We start from the raw sequence: 26,079 nt of genomic DNA on the forward strand, positions 1-26,079 counted from the left end.
CGGAGATAAATAGTTAAATCTTAACTAAACAAGTAGGCAGACTGACCAACATTACATTAAGATGAAAACCCTTTCGTCATTTATGATTTAAGTTTCAACGGTTGATTAGCGTTTCGTTTCATAACAACATTCGAAGCGGTCCGTCGTGTATCCAAACGAACGTATGTTTACATTTTATTATAACATTCATATTACTCGCCTTCATGTTGTTGCAAACCTTTATTTATTTATTTCTGGGAACACACAAGAAATGAACGCTGAGTGACAGCTTGAGCCAACATTCCCATACATTGCTTCTTTTCCATACAGTGAAAGCGAATGGTGACTAGAGTCTGTCAAAATGCCTGACCTATTTTGTGCTTCACAGCCTGAACCCACAATATTAACTAACTCCTTAGTCAGTCTACATTGACATGTTGAACTAACTATTTGAATGCACAATAAATAATCTGTATAATGTTTGTTAGTGTAGATTCAGCTAAAAAACAACCCACTGCTTGTGTAAATGTGAAATATGATATTAAGTGAATTATGGTAGTGCTTATTTAGACTTCTGCATGCATTCCTTGTAGGATACCTCTGGTCTTTTAGGTAGAAATATGGGTTATGTCCCCACTGAAATAACCGTTAGTGAAGTTTACTGTTGCGTCATTTCCAGTGCTTCTGATAATCTCATAATGCTGTGATGTTTGTCCATGCTGACCATTCTTGACATGTACAACTTGACTTTGTCTCTATTCTGACCTCTGTCTTACTGACCCACATTTCATGCAAAAGCCTTTTTTTTGAAGAGCCTGGTTCTGTATGAGGGACTAATGTTTTTTATTGATTTGATCTTGATGTCTAACACTGATGCATTGCAGGCATGCTGTTTACATGCAATTAGTATGGTTTATGGGTAGTATTTCAACAGATTGTTGAATGTTAATGTCCTACTGTTGTGCCTGTTATTGAGCAGGTTATAAAGTAACATTAGTTTTGTACCTTAAATCATCCTTGTCTCTTTGTTCATAGTAAGGTCAGTGCAAAACCAGAGAGACAAAGACCTGAGTTTTGCTGACTCCGCTGATTACTTTGGCAAGTATGCCAGGCTTTAGATTAGATTTAATGTTTGACTTTCTAACAGCAATCATCAGTGGGAGTGAGAGGCTGTTTTATTTTATTTGGGAACCAGACATGAAAGTACGGTGGGGTGATCTACTGAACTATGACCAGTTAAATGAAAGTTAAGTAACATTTACCTCCTTTTTGGAGGTCCAGTGTGATGCATTTAATACAGAATTCTCCTTTCCGATCTGGGAGACAGTGAAAGATCATGCTGTGGGCATTGGGTTGGCCATAAAAGGAGATGTCGGCAACTTTTGGCAGTTTTGTTTAGGCTGTGGTGCTGCAGGGATTTATTGCCAACATGGTTTTTTTTATAGAATTTTTAAATTCTGTACTGGCTTTGCCAGGGGTTGTAACAGAAATGTCACGGAAGTGGAATTAAAGGGATCAGGTTACTCCTAGGGAAGCACACTTGTGAATGAGAGTCAGTAATTCTGTTCATGTCCGTTAGTGTCTTAGATATGAGTGTTTTCTATTAAAAGCACAACATGTAAGATTTGTAGATTAAAATATCCAAAAACCAACAAAAAGTTATGTATTTTGTTTACTTGTGTTCTTGGATGATCCCAAATGTTTCCAGGAATGTTTAAATCCAGAGAAATAAGCAATTTTAACCAGGACATCATACCCACGTTACCCTTTCTGGTTTTACTTTGTATCTGAGCTATTGTTTGGTGAATTGAATCACCAAACAATAGCTCAACACAGTAGTTAGTCTTATTGTTTAAATCTCTTTCTTCATTTACCACGAGTACCATTTCAATATTGATCTGGCTTACTGAGTGTACAATAAGTGTCTCATAAGTGCCGCTAAGAGAACACACAGAATAGCATGTTGCCAAAAGTGCAGACTTCAGTAGTCGGTGCTGAAATTTAATTGTGACTGAGCACTGTTGAGCTTGATTTGTAAACACCTATGATTGGCCATTGTGCTCACACGCTCATCGGGTGTGTCTGTGATTGGCTGCAATGATCACATGCTTGGGAAGCACACAGAAGTGTTTTGAAAGCGGGAGCTTTAGAACCGTTTGACCGGTCCGCTGATTCAAATTCTCTCTTGTGTGTAAACGCTTGGTGAAAAGTGTTGTTGATGTATATTTACAACATATTTTTGAAGCGTGGCTCATTATAGCCAATCACAGACACATTTGATGAGCACGTGAGCACAATGGCCAGTCAGAGCAGAGGTATTTACGAGTCTGCTCAACAGCGCTCAAAGCGTCACATTTTTACAATATCAGTACTGACTAGGGACTGAAGTCTGTACTTTTGACAACATTATACTTTCAACACACTCAAATTTATCTATTAAATGGTTTCTTCAGCAATTTAGCATATGGCTTTGTATCCGTAGAAACCCGGGAGCACATGGCCTGATGTATTGTTGTAAATTATATATGAATGAGTAATGAGAAGATGAGCGGTTGTCTTCAGATTGGCAGAGGACTCTTGTACCTCTAATGGAAAGAACACAGCTGCGCTGGAGAATTGTATTTAATTCAGTTTGTTTTAAATTAGGAGAACTTTGTAAGAACTGCGTCTAGTTCACTGCTCACTGTGTCTGTTGACTTTTGAACATCTCTGGAATCTACTGAGTCACGTAAGATTCCAGAGACGTTAGTCTGGCGTGTTTTCCTGTGACTGTTTAAGTTCAGTTTGAAACGGTTTGCTTGTACTGCTGGAATCATGCAGGTTTTTTGAAAACATGGCAAGTTTTTGCTTTATGACTGATATCTAACCTAACATTTGTATTATGGGCAAAATAATTGATAACAAAATAATAAAACCCATGAGAACAAAAACATAAAAGATAATAGGTAATAAAATAATGTCCTTCCTGAAATGTCTTTGTGATTTTTATGTGATCTTTGTGAGATTTATGTGCAAGGAATGTTTGTTCAATCAGTGTCACGGCTTTTTAAGGAATCTCTCTCTCTTCTTTCTTTCTTATTTTTCCTTTTTATTAGGGGTGTTTTTAATTAAACAATTCATTTAACGATTTACGAAACTAATTTCATTATATGATTTTCTCACATTTTTTTTTACAAAATGAGATTTAGGACAAATTATAAAATGTCCTTTTATTTATTTATTTTCTCAGGCAAAATTATCTTTGTAAAATGTAAGATTTTAATTATAATTTGTTATTACACTTGCAAGAGTAAGAAAGCAGAACACATTTATACAAATGTGCTGCCATAATCAACTAATTATTGGAAAAAAATCCATGTACATGTAAAAGACAGAGATGTAAAGGGACATTCAAACAGAATACATTTTTTCTGTGAAAAATGCAAGCTGTGGGCAATGGAATTGGGGGGGAAACGCAAGGTCTCGAGACCTTTATTTTTTAAAGACAGCATAAATGTAAATTTTGCAATTTGTATTTTGATATGTAATGTTGTATTTGTGATCTATGATTTATCTGTGCACTTCATTAATTAAAAAATAAATACATAATTTACACTTATAATCTTTAATCAGATATATTAACCTCCCACTCCCCCTCGAAACGACTTCGCTTCTTTCCCGGTCATGTGCTATGACGTGAGGGCGGAGCTATCGCGCTCTGTCTCGTTTCTGCGCCGCCTCTCAGGCTCAGACACCCGTCACTGATTCAGGGCATTCAAATGTGCCTCCATTTTGTTAGCAACGCCCAACTTCCAACAATCCATTGATTTCCTGAAGGACGAAATCAATCCTCACCCTACATATTTTCTAATTTCAGAAGCCATCTCACTCTTGATATTTATCACAATAAGGAGATAAAGACAATTTCAACTTCAATTTTTATCCCGACTTTAACAGTTTTTATAACCAAATTTTTATAAAGTTGATCAACTATTACCTTGAATAGCATGTTTTTAGAGTGCTGTGTCAGGTGGAAGATGCAGCACGAGATGCAAGTGAAAAGTTCAAACATCCCTCTGGCACGTTTATATAGGCTAGCAAAACAATGGCAAAGTGGCGCAGAATGGAAAACTCATTTTGTGTGACCATGCATTTTTCAATCAAATAGCTCTTTATGCTTTTCGTTGTCTATACATCTGTTAGATCTCAAGTGGTTCCCAAATTCTAACATTAGATTAAATTTGCTTGTTTTGCTACCATCTCAGTCACCAATTTCTTTCACTTGGCCAAATTGCTGCCTTTTGGTTCCTGTTTGTTTGTCTTTAATGGGACAGTTCACCCATAAATTTAAATTGACATCTATAACTTACTCATCATGTTATTTAACCCATATGACTTTTACTTGGTACACAGAAAGACTTGCATATGTCCAGCTTGCTTTTTTCTGCACTGTACTGACACAACATTTGGATGACTGCTTTTATGTTCCATGGAAGAAAGAGGATCATTGGAATGACATTGGGGGGTGAAACAATGACTTATTTTTCAGTTTACAGACCCTTTTTGGCCCTTATCTTAAAAGCAGAGAAGAGTTGGACAAACTTTCCTTGACAGAGTCATGACTGATGGGCCAGTCCATCTCCCAGCATGTCTGTGTCTTACCCTGATAAGAGGTTATGGTGCCAGGGTGCCGCCACGCTCTGCCGATTTGACTGGCGAAGGATTCTTCCTTCCTCTCACTGCCGCCTCATCTACACCTCCTAAGCGACCGTCTCCACACAAGCTGTTTATTTGGAAGAATCCAGAGAGACCCAATGGTGATTTCCTTCAGGACCCAGTGATGCAGTCATCGTTCTGTTGGTTTGGGCTGTGCGCTCGCGTTGCTTCCTTTGCCACTACTTTTGCTTTGGAGCTCTTGTTTTGAAGACATTATTTTAATTTGCTATATTTGATGAGTCCGCAAACAGGATCATTTGATATATTTTTGGTATTTTTGTTTTTTCCCTGTCAAATTGAATATTGATATACCATAATCAGTACAGGATATCTTCATAATCCTTTTTAGATTTAGATTTAATTTTGTCGTCAAACTAACACCCACTTAAAGTTAATCTTTATAAACTAATAATTTAACAACAAGGATAATGCAATTGTTAGCAAATATAAAAATAAATGTCCTTTGAGATGCTTTTCAGTTGATGTTTTCATAGAAGTTTTTTATTTTTTATTTTTGCCAAAAGATTATTATAATATATGACCCCTTTAAAAACACCCATAATACTGTTTTAGTTTAGTCACATTTTTTTCTGTTATATATTTGGAGCTATTTTTGGCATTGCATCTTAATGAGTCATTTTAATGAAATAAATAATTTAAAATTGACTGAAGTATCTTATCTCAGAGAAGGGTGCATTTATTTTTTTGAATCTAAATCTTCCTCCTATGGGTAATGTGAAACATGTTTTGATATTACGTGAGTCACTGTACTTTTCCCTTTTGTTTTCTTTTCATGAGTGCTTTTGGGATAGTATGTGAGCCAGTCATCCTTTTTAAGATCAGTTTCTATTATGTTTACAGTTGTCCTCTTGTTGACTCCACAAAAGAAGCCTTTATTCCACCAATCACATATAGTTTGTGAAATTGCTGTGTGATGTTGGATTATAATGTAATTCAGTATGTCTATTTTTCTTCAAATGGAAGTCCATTGAAGTGCTTAGCATCTGTCTGAGAGTTTTGGGTTACAGGCCTATTGAAGACCATTTTGTATTCCATTCACACTTTGAGGCCACCCTTTTCCTCTGCTTGGTTGGCGCAAGCGGCTGACTTTAAGCCAGTTTTGCGATTTTGTTCCCTCCTCACAATGTTTAGGGTTAGGATTTGAACCATGGAGGTTGGTCCTCAAACAGCGCTTCAGAAAAAAAATTCTTCTGTCCCTTGGCGTAGTTAAAGGTGGCGAGAGATCACAGATGTTGGAATAACATACCATATATGTTACATATATGGTATGTTATTCCAACATAACATATATGTAATATTTCGCCGCTAGAGGTGGCTTGTTTAAAATAAAGCCGTAGCTTGATGACACCTTTATTTCACAGAGCTTGTAGTATGCCGAAGACGACTGCTTCCACTTTATCTGGTCATGTGTATGTGGGGGTAACGCAATCCTGTTTTATCATATTAGATAAATTTGAGTGTGTTGAAAGTTGTTATAATGCTGCTCTGTGTTCACTGGGGCTACTATGAGACACTTGTTTCACACTGCATTAAGCTAGATTGATGTAAGGGATGGTAGAACATGGTACTCACGGTAAATATATATATATTTTTATTAAACAATAAGACTAACTGTGTTGAGGTATATAACAGTGAATAGTTTACTGTCAAATGTCTCTTATGTATCTATAAACACACATCGTTTTTGGTGTTTTCATGGTTTCAACACAATAAAACTTAATAGAGTGTTGTCACAATATCAAAATTATGACTTCGATACAATACCAGACTAAAATACCTCGATATCGATACCACGGTAAAAAAATCCCAGATAATATAAATATGACAACAGAACTTATTATTCAAGGTTTTATTTTTTTACTAAAAATTCCCTTGGCCAGCATGTTCCTGCCCTGGTTTTGACCATTCCCTTCTCTTATTGCTATAATAACTGCCAGAGATCACATTATCAATCATGTTTTCATTCACTAACCTTTCACTTCTGAACAGGTTGGCATGACCAAAATCTTATTTGATTTATATGAGTAATTTAATGTTTTTTAAATGTCATTTTATAATTATAATGTATATTTTTAATTGTATCTTTGTTTTTAAAAATTAAGCAAAAAATGCAAGTTACAAACTATGACAAAACAGTGCTTTATTTTTCAGCTACATTAGGTCTTTAACAGTAGTAAGACAAGAAAGAAATTAAATAATGAAATATAAATCTGCTTACTTAGTCTTCACCAGTGTTGTGCAAGTTACTTCCAAACTGTAATATATTATAGATTACTTATTACTGCTATTTAAAAGTAATTCATTACATTACAATATTACTGTCTCAGAATTGTAATGCGTTACATTACTCCTCTATTACTTTTGAGTTACTTTCACCAAAATAACTTCAGAAGTAGCTCTTAACATTCTAAAATGTAGACAGAGAGCATTTTACATCCAGTAGAAGGCGATATGATGAAGCATAATGACATGGGCCATCCAGGCTAACAATAGAGAATTGGCACAAAAGTGAATGCTCAAGACAATGCAAGAAATCATGATGATCCAACTCTGTTATAAGTATTATTTTAGAGGTAAAGTGATTATCTGGGAATAGCTTCTGTTCATAGACACAACAGAACTGTGTAAACTCTAAGTTATGACAATATGCGGATTTGTTCTTTTCTTATTGTTGCGCAAGCGTTACTGGAAATGAACCGAGTAAAATATTACAGAAAATTGATTAGTAATGCCTTAAACTACTGCATTACAGCAAAAAGTAATAAGTTACTGTAATGTATTACTTTTGTAATGCGTTACTCCCAACACTGGTCTTCACTCTATAATTTAACTATAGACTGATTCTTAATACATATATATTTAGTTATATAGCCAAACATGTGGTGGTGTTCTATTTTTCATTGTTTGATTAACATAATCACACAGAATATTAGGTCTGGCTTAAGACCTGCACGGCTCTCATTACCTCAGCTGTATGTTCACTTAAGACATATCCGACTGTATTTACCTGAAAACTCGCCATACCGTGCATTTTTACATATGTTTGACCATTAAAACCCAAACAATAATCCGCAAAATGACAATAAAGTGAAAGAACTTCAGAAAGAACTGAATGGCGATCGCATGTTTTGTCTGAAAGGCGCGTGCGCGCGCTTCAAGTCAGAGTCCGGCAGCGCGAGCACATCCCGCGCCACGCTTTATATTTCATGCGCGCATATTTTAACTCTTCTACTTCCAATGTTTAGTGAACGGCTGAAGCAGAGCTCTGCACACATGTGCTGGCTGGCACCTGCTGTCACACATCGGCGCAAATTAAGAAATACAGCTCATATTAGTGCTGTCCTCCTTAAAGTACTGGTACTAATAAAAGTCAATATCGTACCGTTTGTAATAGCAGGGTATCGCAATACTTTTCTAGTACCGGTATATTGTGCAACACTAATCAAGTGTATTGTGGGTATGATGTCACTAATAGGTGGTCTGTTTTCTTGTTAAAATTGCTTATTTCTCTGGATTTAAACATTCTTAGAAACATTTGAGATAATGTAAATACACAAGCCAACAAAATATATAAAATATTTGTAGTGTTTTTTGGATATTTTAATCCAAAACATACATATTTTGCCTTTAAAGGTCCCATGGCATGGATAAAAAAAAAATGTTTTTATGTTTCCTGAGGTGTACTTATATTGTTAGTATGTTTTTTTACATCAAAAAATGTCATAATTTAAGAATGAAAGGCATTTTTCGATACTGATATTAACCCTCTGGCTTGAATGCTCTGTTTCAAGGGGCGTGTCTGCTGTGAGACTTCAATGAAAACACCCACTGTTGTGATTGGCTGACATCTTTGCATTTGAAATGAGATTACGTGGAGAGGGGGTGTGGTTCAGTCAGTTACGAGCAGCAGCACTCATTGCCAGTCGAGAGCGAACGGAGCTGGGGAAAGATTGCTGAGAGAGTGTTATTGTACCGAGTTATTGAGAGTGCGAGTTAATTTTGTTTGTATTTGAAAGCTCTGAATAAACACGAGTGAACTTTGCAAAATTATTTCTCTTACAGTGCTTTCACCACAACTAACAGCAAACACGACATCGACATGAATACAGTTACTAGAGCTTCTGTTGTAACGGCAGTTTGGGCAAGTGTGCACTGCAGATATACGTGTGATTGACAGATCCGAACATTATAAAGTGTGTTCTTTAATCGCTCTCTGTAGTTTAATAATTAAAATAGAAAATTGGTTTCATGCTACTAACAAAAATGACACAAAGTTGATCGTTTTAGTCACTGGCTTGATTCACTGATGCATCACGACGGCCAGGGGCGGGACTGATAGTATTAAACCATTAGAAAGAGAGTCTGTGTGAACTTGAATGATTAGCTACACATCAGAAATCACTGATTCCAGATCAGGCATTAATGAACACTGACTCACTGTTTGTGGGGGTGCTGTCGAATCCATATGGTAAAGCCTGTGCTGCTGACATCGTGACTGATAAACGGAATCAATTTTCTACTAATTTTCTGGGCGGGCAAAGCAGAGTAGGGGGAGGTAACCTTTCCTGTTATAATGTCATAACAGGAGAATTCAAGATCGGCTTTTCTGAGCTGTCATGTCTCAAAGGCAGTGAAAGACAGCCAGAACTCTGTTTACACCAATCTAAATTTCTCCATGGGACCTTTAATGACAACTAATGTAATAGACTACATGTCAGCCATGTAATGTGCAATCTGAATTTAGAGCTGTGTGGAATGAATTTAAACATGATATATTTTATAAAAGAGAACTACAGTCTTATTGCTAGCCAAATGTTTAAAGAAATAGCCAAATATTAAATACAAAACATGCAAAAGGATGGGAGTGTGTAGAACTTCAATGTTTGCATTTGGAATTATGTGGAGCTGTCCACAGTGTTCTGTCTAGTGTTGACTGTTTGTTTGCAGAAGATGAGCTGTCAAACCAGTATGACAGTGTGCTCTCCTGCATTTCTGTTTGGGTACACATGTAAAATGAAGGTTTTAATCACAGGTATGTCATGTTGGAATTATAATTATTATATAATTACAAAAAAGGAACTCTGAGTTTAGCTCTAATACTCTCAATGCTCTGCTGTTTAAATCCTTTGAAATTGTGTCTCTATGGGGCCATCCTTAAAAATATTCTTGTTTGCCGTAACCCGACCGACCCTGTCAATTTAGGGCCGACTCAATTTTTTATTTTTTTTCCCTTTTAGTCCGACCGACTTGCCGGTTGTAAATTGGCTTTAAGACCGACCAATTTCTTTTTTTACTTTTCAAACAACTAATACAACAGTAATAAAATATGAATTATATTTTAGTAAGTATTATAAATGTATAAATTGCCTGGGCCATACAAACGAAGGCTACGTTCTTTCGTTTATAGAAAAACCCGTGACGTCATCTATGTTTACACTATGGTTAACGGATGTCACACTATGGCCAGCACGTGCGTTCGTTTCGGCCATGGTTTCGGCTCGGCTCATACTCTCATTCACTGTAACGTTTTAAAGCCCTGTCGGAGATTTCGCCGCATTGTGTGATAGGAGTCAGGAGGACCATGGACACGTTACACACACCAGGCAAGTGCACTGCAGAGGGGAGGGCTTTGAGCCCCTGTCCTTTTTGAAAATGAATCAAAAGTGCCCCCTCAACATTTATCATTACTATATTGTGGCGAATAAAACAGATTTTGAATTATAATTAATATAACAACGTGTACAAAACAGTAACAAATGGTGGAAAAGCCGTTTATCTTGTCTCTGTCAGTCTGAAATGTCGTTGTCATAACGCTTTGCTATGGGTAGAGTGTGTTCTGCTCGACCCCAGCGCGTGGTGGGAGCGGCGGCACTGGTTGTAACTTGAAAAATAATGCTTGGTATGGTTGGTTCTGTCGATGGATACACGTGCACTACAACAGCGATAATAAAAGAAACCGTGGGCAAAACGGTCTATCTTTGTAAACTGTGTTCAATGCATGCGAGTGCTGCCGTATGACCAGTCATTTTCGGCATCATCACTCAGTATATTCGCCAGAAGACGCGAATGAGAACCCTCTGCAGTGAGAGAAGATCTGTCTCTTTGCGCAGCGCGCGCACGTCTCGCAGCGCGCGCACGTCTCACAGCGCGCAAATATTGAGTTCTTTCAAGTCTTGCGTTTGAACGGATAAACTCACACAAAAAGTATGTCAACATGTCGATCTTGATGAGTATCCATCAGACAGTCTGTATATGCCTTAAGAGAACTTTATACAGTTGAGAAAGACGATGCATATCTCTGTATTAGGTCTTAAAGGGGCAGTAGCCTTTACTGCTCTCTGTCAAACAAAAGATAAGGACTCACTCACTGCTCTTGATTAAATAGCTGGTTATAGACTTAATTAATTGAATTCATAAAAACAACTTTTTGCTTTTTAATATTCAAATGCACTAGTCTGTATCACCAGATGCGTTGGTCTGGCAAGAAGTGGAAGCCACTTCAGAGACAGACACAGATAGTTGCGTGTTCACAATAGAGCGTAAAACGACCCCTTTTTACACAATCGAGCGTAAAAATAAGAAACATATCACGGGAAAATACTAAAACGGGAAGACAGCGGGAAAAGAGCTAAAATACGTGAGAAACCCGGAAAAAAAGGGAGGGTTGACAGCTTTGAGTCAATGACAGCTAGCTGGTGGTTGGACACTTTTCTTTAAGAATGCACCGGAAATTTATGCAATAAACATGTTTTTGACAAATATTTCAATTTGTTTGTGGTCTATATAGCCTGCAATTAGCCTACACGCCCGAAGGCACGGCTTGAAGACCCAGTCAGTGATGTCACGATATGCCAATTTGTTTAAATTCATACCTACGTAATCACCATCACCAAAAATGTACTTTTTTTTTTTGTATTAAAATTTGAAAAAAAAAATATAGACCTACCTACCGACCCTTTTTAAAAAAATTTTTACTGTTACTGCAAACCAAAATATTTTTAAGGATGGCCTGGCAGTGCATACAGCCATTCCCTAGGCAGATTTGTTGGAAGTGACATACTTACCAGATACTACACAAGTTAATTATCTTGCAACTTTTTTTTTTTTTTTTTTATGTGCACCTGGTTACTCTGGAATATGGAATGGAAATTCCAGTGTAAAATGGAATATGTGATGTAAGTTGATGCCTTACTACTTTTTAAATGTTGATATTGGTTGTTCTAACATAATATTATTGTGGAAGAAGTCAACATTTGTATAACATTTCTAACTTATAAGTTTGTAAATGTATGATATGACATGGAATCAGCAAAGGACCATACTTTTTTTTTTTGAGAATGAAAGTAAGTGAAGTTTCATTGGTGAAGTGCTTTTAGATTATAGTTTACGTACAAATGAAAAATTATATAATTCCTGCATGTTATGCATTTTAAAAATAATTAAAATTATAATAAGTCTTTCTGGAGCTCCCGTCCCTATTCATTGTTACTAAACAAATAAAAACAAACCTTTTCCTTTTGTGTTGCACAACAGATATTCACACGGGTCTAAAACCACATGAGATTGAGTAAATAATGACATCATTTTAAATTGGGTCACTATTCCTTTAAGTAGACTATCTTCCATCAAATTTGTATGTTCACTGATTTAACTGTCAATCTAATGTTCGGGTTGTAGGAGGGCTGGGCGATATGACGAAATATATCGTCTGGACGATAGAAAATGTCTATCGTTTTATATAAGGCTCTATCGCTAACGCCACGATAAGGCGTTTACGGCAGAATTTTACGTCAAGTTGCACCTCATGCCACGGCATGCCCATGCACGCTGCAATACATTAACAAACATGGAGGAAGACGTTAACGTTAGTAGACGCGGTTCAGACCAGGGTAATTCTCAGAGTAATTATGCCAGAGTGGTGGCATAAGCGCTCAAAACAAACTTAAGACACAGACGCTGCAACGGGCTTTTACGCGTGGGACACCATATATTGAAATATTTTAATGGCAGGTGTAGGGATGGCGAAAACTAAACACTTTCTTGACCGACCACCGAGCCTCATTAGCCGGTTGAAACCGGTTAACCGATTAGTTTAAAATATGCTGTGCTATTTGAAATAACAGCCGCGAGCCGTGCTCCCTCTCTCTCTCTCTCTCTCTCTCTCTCTCTCTCTCTCTCTCTCTCTCTCTCTCTCTCTCTCTCTCTCTCTCTCTCTCTCTCTCTCTCTCTCTCTCTCTCTCTCTCTCTCTCTCTCTCTCTCTCTCTCTCTCTCTCTCTCTCTCTCTCTCTCTCTCTCTCTCTCTCACTCACTCACTCACTCACTCACTCACTCACTCACTCACTCACTCACTCACTCACTCACTCACACGCGCGCGCACTGTCCAAGCGCTGCCGTCTCCCTTCCACTCACGTTACTTTTTTTAAATCCCCCACAGCGCGAAACATGAGTCCCGCAAACGCGGCGCCGAGGAGCTTGTTTGTAATCTGAGGACAATGGCTCCTTAGTTTCGAAATGGTTTGGGTACGAGGTGATCGCGTTGAAAATAAAGGCGTTTGTCTAGCGTAAGAAGCTCATTTGAAACATCGCCGCGGCTCATTTAAGAAAATTGCCGCTCCGAAGATACGCCGCTTTAGTTCGAGGTAGTGCTAACAATAATAAAGACGATCAACACCTTATGTGTTACCACTGAAATGTAGATGTAGTATATTTCCAAAAGTAAGCCCATTTTAAGCGAAATGCACGCTTCATACCGTCGTCTGCCCCGGCTCTAACCTCGAGTGTTTACTTTTTGCAAACCTTGTGAGCGCGCAAACCCAAACGCTGTGACCTCGCGCCAAATGTTTTTATTGGTTTATTAAGTGCAAACAGGCGAGTTATGAAAAATTGAGTGCGAGGGATATGTTCACTTCACACAAAAAGATTTTGGAATGAGATGGCTAATTGTAGTAGCGTTTAGTCCACTGTATAATAGCCTAATTTAGAGATCACTTTTTTTTTTTTTTAACCGACAACTTTGATCGGTCAAACGGTCATCGGTTCACATCCCTAGGCAGGTGTTAATTTTACCAACAGTCTTGCTTGAAAAAAAGGTTCTAAATAAAATAAAAATGTAGTCCATACTAACCATGTGCCGATTTTCGATAATGCGATTTATCACGATAATGAATATGCACGATATTGTTATCGTGGGCACTTTAAAATATCGTAAATAATAATTTATTAACAATTTATAATTTTTTTATAATGCACTCAAGAATACTTTGCCCATCAACCGTATAAATGCTCAACACCGCTGTATTCTGCGTCAAAGGGACACGCGCTCAGATATAAACAAGCCCAACGTGCGTTTGCACATGACTGAACCGGTGAAGGAGACGCGCTGCTGAAGTGCCGCTCAGTAACAGCAGAGGGCGCTGATGAACTGCAGAATGCCGCCGGTTACCCCGGAAACCAGCAAACAAACAAAAAACGCGTGTAGTTTTTAAAACAGCCATTCGTTTTTGTAATCTTAATGTTGTTCATCACAGCACCACATACTTAATACTTAAAGACTTAATAGGCTATTTATTTTCAAATTTAAATTTTTTTATGTTTTAATCTGGACTACAACCCTAATAATTAGAACTGTTCTGATTATTTGTTATTGTTCAGTATAACTTTGAGATACGACTTCATTAGTTAACATGTTAATTCATTATTACCAAACTGACAATGAAAAATACTTATAAAGAATTAATCATTCTATGTTAATTTCTTAGTTACTTTTTAATAACATTAAAATCAAAATCAAAATAACTTTTAATGGACCTAAGATAAAACTAACAATGATCAGTATTTCTTAACTAACATTACCAAAAACATTATACTTTCTGTAACAAATGTAGCTATTGCTCAAGCTTAATTAATGCATTAAATAATGAGACCTTATTGTAATTTGTAAGCCTACCTGTTGTTCTTTATAGCCTAATTCTTTTGCACTTTTATCTGTTTGAAAATTGTACTTTTACAGCTCTGAAAAAAATCAAGAGACCACTTAGATTTCTCAATGAGGCATCTCTTAATTTTTTTCCCAGAGCTGTATATATTTTTGGTGCATTATTGTATTTAAACATTCAGTTATTTTTGTTCTTACAAAAATAGTTCTTAAAGCTGTTAGGCTATGGCAACACTTTTTTTTTGCAACTTATTTCAATATCGTGATAATATCGTATATCGTGATAAAACTTCATCAATTAATCGCAACATGAAAAATTGATATCGGCACATGCCTAGTCCATACTACCTTTATTTGTTTTGTATATCATTTCAAACTGCATTTCCACATTGCAATTTTGTATAGACTATACATAAACTGAATTAACAGAAAAATTGCTATATCGTTATGTATATCGTTATCGGGATATCAAATGAGCTATATCGGGATATGAAATTTTGGCCATATCGCCCAGCCCTAGGTTGTAGCTGTTTGTGTGTTGTCATTTATTAACATAGGTAAAGCCAAAGCTCTGGCAGGCCTAGGTCAGTGACGGTCCTGCCTCTTTGCTGTCTGGAGTCTTGTTTACCCTGTGAGTCAGGGTTAACCCCACCCACAGCGCGTGGGATTAGATCAGCATGCCGTATTCACGGGATTACAGCCTGTTGTCTGTTTCTGAGACCAGGAAATTTGTGCAGTCACGTAGTAACTAACTAGCGCTTCTGTTTACTCTGCTCATGTCTGAGATGATATGCAAGATGACACGTGGTTGTATCCTCAGCCGGCTTCAGTCTGTAAAAGGTGTGTCTGGTGTTATTTACAATTCTAATGACACCTAACGTGCAGAGTAAACATGTTTTTGTTGCAGTTGAATGACATTGCTATGGAAGCTTGTTTCCGCTACAGAATAAAAAAAAAAGCAAAAAAGTGCAACTTTTAATTTCAAATGTTTTTTTTCCTTCCTTTTTCTCATAATTGCAAATTTGTCTCACAATTCAGACCTTATTTTTTTTCTCCCAATTCTTGATGACTTTTTATATCATTATTTTGACTGTTTCTCTCAGTTGTTGAATGCATTATAGAAATGATTTCAATGTTGCTGTCTGGATTTCATTAAACCGTTTACACGTAGTGTTGTCAAAAATATCGATATTTCGATATATATCGATACTGGAATATCTGAAACGATACGATTCTCAGTTTTTACAGTATCGATATTAGCTGCGCTCTCCTCTCCGACCGTCAGCGAGCTGACACACACCGGCATATTCTCACTCAGCCCGGTTAACCTCTGAGCACGGCGAACGCGCGTTCTGCTGAACTTTTTCCTCATGACAGTGTGTTAGTGTTAGTGTGTGATCGGTCTGAATTTCGCGCGGGATTGCACATAAATTAATTATAGCCTACTAATGCCCGCAGATTTCGTGCTCCACATCTGAAGCGCACACACACATAGCCTACCCTAATAAAGCCGCCTCTGACATGATACAAGTGCAAACATTTGCTTCCTTTTCCAGCATATTATTGGTCAAATACACTCAAAGAATTATCAGTGCACATCTGGAAGAGTATTAACGTAAACACAGTCGCAAACAGTTCAGGAAGAACGAGTAACAGGAACAGTGTGGATCCATGCGTCTGTTAGTCTTAAAGGGACCGCAGTCATTTGCTATTCAAACTACAAAAAGACAAACGATCAACTGCTCTTGACTGATCAACTTGTGTAACTTTAATAGTTTCATCTGTACGCTATTGAATTTTTTACAAAGAACATTATCCAATGTTGTTTTAAATGTAATTACTATGCATTTTTTTAATTCAGTTTCTTATCTGAATGTTAGACCTACCTGAAAAAATAAAGCAGTCTTTTTAATTTTTATCTTCTATTCTATTGCATTTATTTGTGCTATTGTTTGTAATCTGTTTATTTGTTCTTATTTTATTACTGTTTACTCGTCTTTTTAAATTCAATTTACCATTCGAAATCAAGCTTTCTTGTGCTGTGTGTAAGCTATTGCAACACAATTACCCCATTGTAAAAAATACATTGAGATAATTTTAATAGTAATTGATCAATTGATCAATAATTGTTCAAATCAAAATGATGCCCAACCCTAAGGAACATGCTGGCCACATGAATTTTTAGTAAAAAATAACAATGAATAATAAGTTCTGTTGTCATATTAAGCATCTTATCTTATTTATTTATTTATTTTTTTACTGTGGTATCGATTTAGTATCGATATATCGATATTTTAGTCTGATATCGTATCGAAGTCATAATTTTGGTATCGTGACAACACTATTTACACGTACATATTTATTTTTAAAAACTGAGTCATTTCCCTTCGTCTGCGCCCTTCATTTACACGCAAACAGAGAATTTGCCTCTGAAAACGAGTCTTTCTAAAAACTCCGGCCAGAGTGGAGATTTTGTATTGTTTGCACGTTTGTATGTAAACGGAGACAAACGGGTGTTTAGGTAGCCAACATCACTGTATGCGCCAGAGCTCGCACCTACGTCAAAAGTGCGACCTATGTTTACATGTGATCATGGAAGCGTTCAGAGCAGCAGTCGCATTTATGTTGGTCCAAACTCTTCTCGTGTGTTTGCATTTACAAATACACCTGCTCCATAATGTCTAGGAGCAGAGACGAATGAGTGCTCGGAGGTCAGCAATTTTGCAACAACTTCTCCCTCCAACACTAAGAACTAGCCCAGCGCCGCCGGGATTCTGATTGGCTTACATGTGCTTGAGCTCTCTTTACACCGCCACCTGCAGGTTTGGCATGCTCTTGACGGCATATACATGGTTACATGTGCACGGTTATTTTTGAAACCTGAGAGGTTGAAAATATCCGTTTATGAAAATAGCCACCCACGTGGAAACGTAGCCTCAGACTTCAAAATTTTACTAGGACAGAAAGTCTTTGCACCTGGCTGCAAATCATCAATTGCTGTGATGGCTTCTATCTCAGATATTTTAAAGTTTTTGGTATCGTGCTTCTTTCACAACTAGGATATGCTAAAATAACTACTGCAGCAGGAATTTTGAGCATATACCTAAATCATTATGAAGCCTAAAAGCCCATGACAACATGAATTGGAGAGGTGGGGATATATTACTGTTTCGTTTGCCTTGAAATATATTGCATAATTTGTGGTTGTTGGTCACAACCATCTAAACAATCTGGAATTCTAGCAATCTGCACAAGTTTAGCAATCTTTGCTGCTTAGTTCCTGTGGTAATCAGTGTGGTAAAAGATAATTACATTTGTTTTTTTTTAAAGTAAAGTAAATGTAATATTGTTTATTTTTGTGCAGTATTGCAGTATTGTTGGATGCAAGTTTTCAGCTTTTGCCGTTTCATATAGGTAGTTAATTAGAATAAGATGCTTTAATTAGTTGTAAGCTAAAACTTAAAGTAAATCTTTTGTTGGAAATTATTCAAACAAAGTTTTGTCTTGGTGTTTTGATTACTGACGTAGTTCTGTTTGCCAATGTCTGTTATCAACCACACACTTCTATTTATAGATAACGATGCAAATTTTAACATGTCCAGATAAATTCAGTGTGCCAAATATTTAAATGAATGTTAAGGCTACATAAAGGTCATAAGCGACATTTGTGCATTAGGTCTTGTGCATTGTGCAAAGGTCTACAACCTTTAATAATTCGGGTGACGAATGGTTTCAAAATGTGCATATATTTATCTTTAAAAATAGCATTCAATAAACGTTTTCATTTCTCAGAAATAAACTGTTCTGTTTATTAGCATAAATCATAGTATTTGTTTTCTTGGCTCGGGACTGCTGTGGTGGCAGATTTTCATAATGAAGTATGTGTCTTCTGTGGGACCGTCTGTGTTTTGGAACTTGTGTTTATACTGTTTGTAGGCCATGTCTTTTAATCTTGGTGTGGAAATGGTAAGCTATGGAAAGCTGGTTGATGACAGAACTTAACTATATGTGTTCACCATGATCTGTGGTAAACATATATAGACTGAGATTATTTAAAGGAATAGATCCCCAAACATGGAAATTCTGTCATGTCGTTCCAATCCCTGCTTTTTTTTCTTCTTCTGCCAAACATAAAAGCAGAATTTCTTTCTTTTACATACAATGACAGTTCATAATGACCACAACTGTCAAGCTTCAAAACATTTTTTTCTTTTCTTCAAAATAATTTTTTTTTCTTGATCATAGAAAAAACATCAAACAGGTCCCATTTAGTCTTTCAAAATTGTTTTGATTTTCTTTCTTGATAGATTTACTTCTCAACCTCTGTATTGCTGATTTCTCATGTGTTTATTATCATTGTATATATGAACACATTGCAAAATGTTTAATGTAATTTTTTTCTAGCTATTATTCCATTTTTGAGTTTGTCTGTATTTTAATAACATTATATATTTCATGTTTACTTGGAATTGAAACCGCATCAAAGGTTAAAGGTTTAGTTCACCTAAAAATAAAGATTCTGTCATAATTTACTCACCCTCATGTCATTCCAAATCTGTAGGACTAATAAACTAATCACAATCTGCTGAGACAGCTTTATATGATGAATAGATTTAAAGGGATAGCTAAAAATTAAAATTAGCCCATGGTTTACTCACCCTCGAGTCATCCTAGGTGTATGACATTCTTCTTTCAGACAATTACAGATGGAGTCCTGGCTCTTCCAAGCTTTATAATGGCAGTGAATGGCTGTTTCTGTTTTGAAGTCCATAAAAGTGGAAATTTTATCCATCATAAAAAAATAACTAGCTACCGGCAGGCGATCTATGGCGCAGGATGTTGTAATTTTGCAAGCTTTGACATCTCTCGTGATTCAAACAAATATTGGGCAACAAACTCAAGCCCCTTTTCTGTAATATCAAAATCCTCACATTATTCTTTAAAAATTAGATGACCAGCTGAACGCATAAACCTCACTTCTCACTTCATAAGATTTTGCCTTTCCATTTGAGAAAACTGTCCATCGTCATATGAACAACACAGACACTCCAAGGTCTGCACGGCAACCCGTCAAAATAAAAGTTTTCTTTTTTTTCTTTTTTTTTTTTAAATGAACAGAATATATTTGGACCGATTCCCTTAGCTATGCATGTTAAATTGTTAAATAAAAAACTAACAAAGCAACTAACAAAAAACAAAATACCACTAACAAAAAATCTGAAATTGTAATCAGCCAAGAAAAATACAATCGGTGCATCTCTAGAAGTTTCAAAGTGGTAGTTAATTGAGAAACTGAAATATCTTTGTCGGACTTTATTTGTATAATTGGTCAAACAATAAACTGAATTAAGAATATATATTGAAATTATATTATTTTAATATATTTTATGTCCATTTTTCCATTGTTACTTTAAATAAAAGTGTGGTTATTTGATTTTATTGGCTTGCATATTTTAGATTCAGATTCAATACAATAGTCTATAATATTAATACAATTACACACACACACACACACACACACACACACACACACACACACACACACACACAAACCTAATGCAAAATAAGAAGTTAGTAATTATTAGTTAATGGGTTTCGGCCCAGAATTTTTATTTCGGTGCATCCCTACTTACAGGTTTGGATCAACATGAGGACAGATGATAAATGACAGAATTTTCATCTTTGGGTGAACTAACCCTTTAAGGATTCAAAGAAGATAACTCAAGTCAAGTTAAACTATTATTCACAATCACTGAGGTGTGGTGGATAGTGTTCAGACCGTAATTATGGGTAATATTAACACAGGCATTTTTGTAACTCCATTTGAAAGGGAGAATTTCTTTTTTTATCAGGAGAATTACTAGTTGCCGTTCTTTTGAAAGAAAGAAAAAAAATCCCCAGCTAATTTCAGGTGGATACTGGCCTAGTTTACCTCACCCACATTTTGCTTTGTTTACCTGCCCACATGCGTCTCTGTTGGCTTAGTTCCCCTCCTCCATTACAGCATGTGTATAATGATGTCATGCCCCCTTGGTGATGTTACCATAGTGACAGCACTCCGTCTCACCTGATTGTCTGGAGGGAAAGACACAGTAGGAGGAGGAGACATCACAGCTGTTTGATAGACCACACAGAGGTGGAGCGTAGCCCCTTCGCTCCCATGGGAAAATCACAGCAAAACAAGACACTTGAAGATAAATGTGCAGCGTCTTTCTGTTATTTAGAAATATGTTAATTTTTTTTTTTTTCTGTGTTTATTAAAATCTAGGGATTTGAGTTTGTATGTCCCTCAGGCCAGTAGTCTTAAAATCTTTGATCTTGCCCCACACGGTCTGTCATGTGAAAGTGATTTCAGTTTTCATGTTTTTAAATGTTGCATGTTATCTGATGAATTCTCTGGAACCAGCAGCAGCGCAATTAAACTTTACGATTGTAAGGCGAGATATAATTAACTTGATATCATTCAACTGAATTTAGATAGAGACATTGTCTGTGGTTAAACATCTACTTGCCTCATCAGAACTGGAGTTTATTCAGGTATCAGCAGCCCTAAGCACCAGATATTTGGCCATATTGAGATTTGTAAGAATTGGACAAGCCTAGCGTTGCCTGCATTGCTGATTAAACGGAATAGTTCACCCTAGAAAAAAATGTCTGGCAGTGCATTTACAGGATCTGTTCAGTGCGTTGTTACTGTTGAGTAGTTTTTCCACCCACACTGTGAATGTTTTGAGTGTGTGTATGTAGGGCTGGACGATATGGCCAAAATTTATATCACGATATATTTCTTAATTTCGGTCGATACGATATAATTTCGATATCGATATGAACTATATAAAAGCTTTAGAAAAACTATCAAGAACTGCCACAAGGGATGTCTGTACCTACAAACTTCTGAAAAATTAATTTGCCAAGTCTATGAAACCTCCTCCTATAAAACTATATAATATTTTAGAAATAAAAACGGTACAAATAAATTAATGTTCACCTTTTATTTGCATTTAGCCTTTATACAAACAAGAAATGCGATATCACCGTCAAATAAACAAGACTCACTTCGCAGACGCAGTTTATTGAGCATTTTCTTTTAAGTTTTAAATTTCAGAATTGAAGAACGATTCATAGCGCTATATTCTCCTTTAATGCAAAACTATAGACCTACTGATGCACAAAAAATAAATAAAAGAAGACTCAATTCAGTGGCCTTGTGCTCTGTTTGAGATGATTGCACGCTGCTTTTTGCAAGGCTTTAAACACGAGCAAATGATACATTTTCGTGAAGCCATGTCTGACCGTCTTTCACAAGCTTTGAAAGGTAATTTAAACGAGAATGAACGCATTGGTGTTAATACATGTCATTGTGTGCAAATGTGGAAAGCATTAAAACAAATGTGCCACTTGCCTCTTACACAAATAGTCTACATGGATTATTTTTAACGCTTGGCATCGTATCGTTAGACATTATTGATGCATCTATGTCGATGTATTGTTACACCCCTAGTCGGCACCTCTCCGGCACATTTTGCAGCACACTGAAACCTGAAGTTTAATATCAGATCTTAAGCCCCATTCGCACGGGACAAGTATTATCTGGGGACCTCTGGTGATTTTTAATAATTGCAGAGAATGTCTGTGATCTTAATCCAGTGCGAATCGGCCATGTCTGTAATTTGTAAAGTAAAAATTCCCCCGCAAATTACCTACCATATTTCGCCGAACACCGAGGTCCTGTGATAACATTAGTCCCGTGCGAATCGACATCTCTGTGATTTGGCCAGGATTAGGCGGATTGTATATAATTTTTGCAAGCTTTTTTTCTTCCTGTGAGCATTTCTATCTTTATCTTTCACGAAGAATAAAGTCTGCATTCATAATGCGCACTGTTTTGAATTCCCGTGCAGCCGCGCCCGCACGGATTATACTTTCACTTTAGAATGATTTTCAATTTGAGAGTAATCTGATTGAATGGTGTTTAATATTAACACCAATAGCCTACTGTTCTTAATGAAAAACAGAACAGAACAGTACAGTACAATGACAAGCTTGTTTAAATAGCCACTTTTGCATTTGAATCTGAATCTTCCGTCGTATATTGTGAGCGTCTCACTCGTGATAAAATAAATCTGACTCCTGCCGCTGGTCTGAGCTCGGTTCATGGCGTCTGTTCGCTAACTAAACGAAATTATGTTTATTTATTAGGCTACTGTAAAATAATCAAAACGATATCGATGCTTATGATTTCATACAGATATCTATAACGAAGTCTATCATATCCGGGAGAAGTCAGTAAATTCAAGTAAAATCACAGGCTTGCTTATCCCGTGCGAATGCGCCACGCAAAACTCAGATGTGGGGGAGTCATTTCTAAATCACAGAGGTCTCTATAACAGGCTACTAATCCCGTGTGAATAGTGCTGTAGATAGCCGAACCACTTCCACGCCACTAAAGAAAGTTAGTCTTTCTCCTTACTTGTGGAAGCTCGTCCAGTCACATTTGTATTAGTCAGGGAAACTCTTTTTGTAGCTAAAACTTGCCGCGTTGGATCTATCAGCCTTACTACTGCTGAGCACTGGCTGCGTGTCCGTGGTGTACGTCATCGCGCAAGTAGCCAATCGTGTTCTGCTCTTTCTGACGGCTGCGCCCTGAACGTCAGTCAGTGAGGAATGCTGTAATGTATATCGAAATATCGGAAATGTGTTTAAAAATCATATCACCGTTATTGAAAAAAATTATATCGCGATATATATTGATATTGAATTATTGTCCAGCCCTATGTGTATCTAAATATAGATATTTAAATGTTAACAAATAAAGATCAAATGCATGGCATCATAAATGCATGCATTGGTTTACCCTTATAGTATAGATATTGTCATTGTTTTGTTGGAAAATGTATTAACAGATAAGGATTTTCAACATAAGATGCCAATATCCAGTGGGTGTTTATTAGCTTATTGTATTGGCTAGAACATGCTTTTTGTGTGATTGGCTGAAAATTGCTGTCTGAGGCAATGTCTTCTTTATTCCATATGAAATAGGGCTGCACGATATTGAAAAAAAATTACATTGCGATATTTTTCCCCCCAACGATATATATTGCGATATTGAGAGCCATCAATCCAGGTTAAAGTCAATAATTATCATTCCATGATATTAATAATTTCACTAATAAGCAAGCTTCATTACAAGTGACATAAATAAATGTTGGAAAGTATGTGCAAACATGAAACTAAACCTCCAGTAGGTGGCAGCAGGTGACCGTCTTAATGAGTGAGTCACTGAGTCGTTCATTCAAATGATTCGATTCAGTAACACACTTGTTGCTATGAGTGAGACATGTTACGGGTCTGCTGTGAACGATTTTCACTGCTGAAATACAACAAAAACACTTAATATTGCATCTAAAATGTAAGTGACTTTAAGTGAATATTAATTAGTTGTTTATGGAACTGTCATATGAAATCAGTGTCATTTTCAGTCGTGATGGTATTCAGTGTTGTAATTTCTCCTCGAGAGGCTGCACGAACGTCAACACCGCGACCTTATCAGTTCATTATATATTATCCACTATCGTTCGCCAATTACACTAATGCACAAACATTCTTGCATTTTGGTGATTCGCTAGTTATTTTTTATTTTAATCAGGCTCTTGTCCGTCAGACAAGTAAAATTCTCTTTAATTGTCCCTTCAAAAATCCACTTGTCCCGGACAAGCGTTAATCTCGAGCCCTGCTTTGTATTCGTCGTAAAGAGCTTTGTGGTGCTGTTAAAAGTTTTAAGTGATCAGACAAATTGGTGGTGTTTTCTTGTTTTGTGGCCACAAGACACTCCATGCAAAGTACCTCTTTTTATTCAACATCCTCCTTTTTATAGCCAAAATAGTCCCAAAAAGATGATTTCTGGTACGAAACCTTTTTTTTGTTGTTGCGGCAGATCCTCTTCATCGCGCATTTTAGCAGTGAATGTTTGGCAGTGACCGGTGAGCAGCGGCACAGCGAACCAATCACTGTGCAGGCATGCGGAACGTGCATGTCACACCAGCAACAAACTCGTGTTTACTGTGTGCTACCGTTCTCTTAATAGACTATGGGCTACTACCCTTCACATCGCATGTGCTGGCGATGTGACTATCGCTCACGCGCACATCGCGTTGTCAATGTTAAAACAGAATATCGTTCAGCCCTAATATGAAATGGTCGTTTTTATTTCAAAATGCTTTTAAGCGGTTTCCAAACGTTTTTCATCCACACTGAAACTCGGAAAGTCGGAAAATGCTAAATTCACTTTTCTGCGCATGCATAAAACCTCACGGAAGTGTAAAAAGCAAAATCTCATATTTTGCCACAGGGCAGCAATTGAGAGCAAATGGTAAGTGGACTGCATTTATATAGTGCTTTTAACAGACCCTATTCGCCTTATTCACCTGGCGGCCATTTTGAAAACTCTAACGCCATTGTGGGGTACACAAACCCGGAAGTTGGACTCCAATACAGTACTAATCAGTAGCAGCATTCTGTGTCACTCACTTTCTGCCTGCTGTGTGTAACAAAATCATGTAATGCATCACTGATATGTTTTCACTGATAATATGTAATAAGTTTTCATTTGTTAATGTTTTTTAATTTTCCTCCTTATGTAATTTCTAATGTTCTGCCCTTTTCTGGTACGTTTTTCCATACTTACAATATACAAGCAGGCCATTTGTATTCCTCCATACCAATAAATGTACATAGTTACCATTTACAAACCTAGACAAGTATGCCTAGCAATGTTTTTGAATGACTTATTTCTATCTGATGTTCTGACCAGTTGTAAAGTTATGAAAGACATCATCCATGTGTAATAAAATTGTACTTTATTCTTTAGATAAATGGACATTTTATTTTACATATATGAAGATCCAGTAGCTTATACATACACATATCTCCCACATGTAAATTAACTGTATCAACTATAATATTGATCTGCCCACGTTGACACTATATGATAGATTAAAATAAGTTGATAACATCACCGTTTTCTCCAGAATGACTGCAGCCGAATCAAATTTTGTTACAAAATTGTCCTGTTTAACACCGTGAAGCTGCTTTGGAACAATCGGCATTGTAAAAGCGCTGAATAAAGCTGACTTGACATGTCCCAGTCTTGCTATTGCTTGAGTCTTTCGAACTTCGTCTGTAGTAAAATGCAGAAATTACGACCAGGATCCCTTCTGATATTTTTTTAATCCACGCTCCATGTAATCCCTTATCCTCCGGAAAACGGTGAAAGGTTTGTCCTCTGTAGGATTTTTTCCTGAGTGACGAAGTGCAGTGAAACAGAATGCTGCTACTGATTAGTTCTGTTTTGGAGTCCAGCTTCCGGGTTTGTGTACCTCACAACAGCGTTAGAGTTTTCAAAATGGCCGCCAGGTGAATAAGGCGAATGGCCATCCAAAGCGCTTTACAT

General features: G+C 36.8%; 1 protein-coding gene across 12 annotated transcripts in view; it reads left to right on the plus strand.

Annotated features, from left to right (window-relative positions):
• The window catches only part of mical3a (microtubule associated monooxygenase, calponin and LIM domain containing 3a), a 117,226-nt gene that overhangs the window by 7,502 nt on the left and 83,645 nt on the right, over positions 1 to 26,079 (plus strand). The window lies entirely within an intron of this gene.

The sequence above is a fragment of the Pseudorasbora parva genome, chromosome 16 (assembly GCF_024679245.1).
Source record: "Pseudorasbora parva isolate DD20220531a chromosome 16, ASM2467924v1, whole genome shotgun sequence".
NCBI lineage: Eukaryota > Metazoa > Chordata > Actinopteri > Cypriniformes > Gobionidae > Pseudorasbora > Pseudorasbora parva.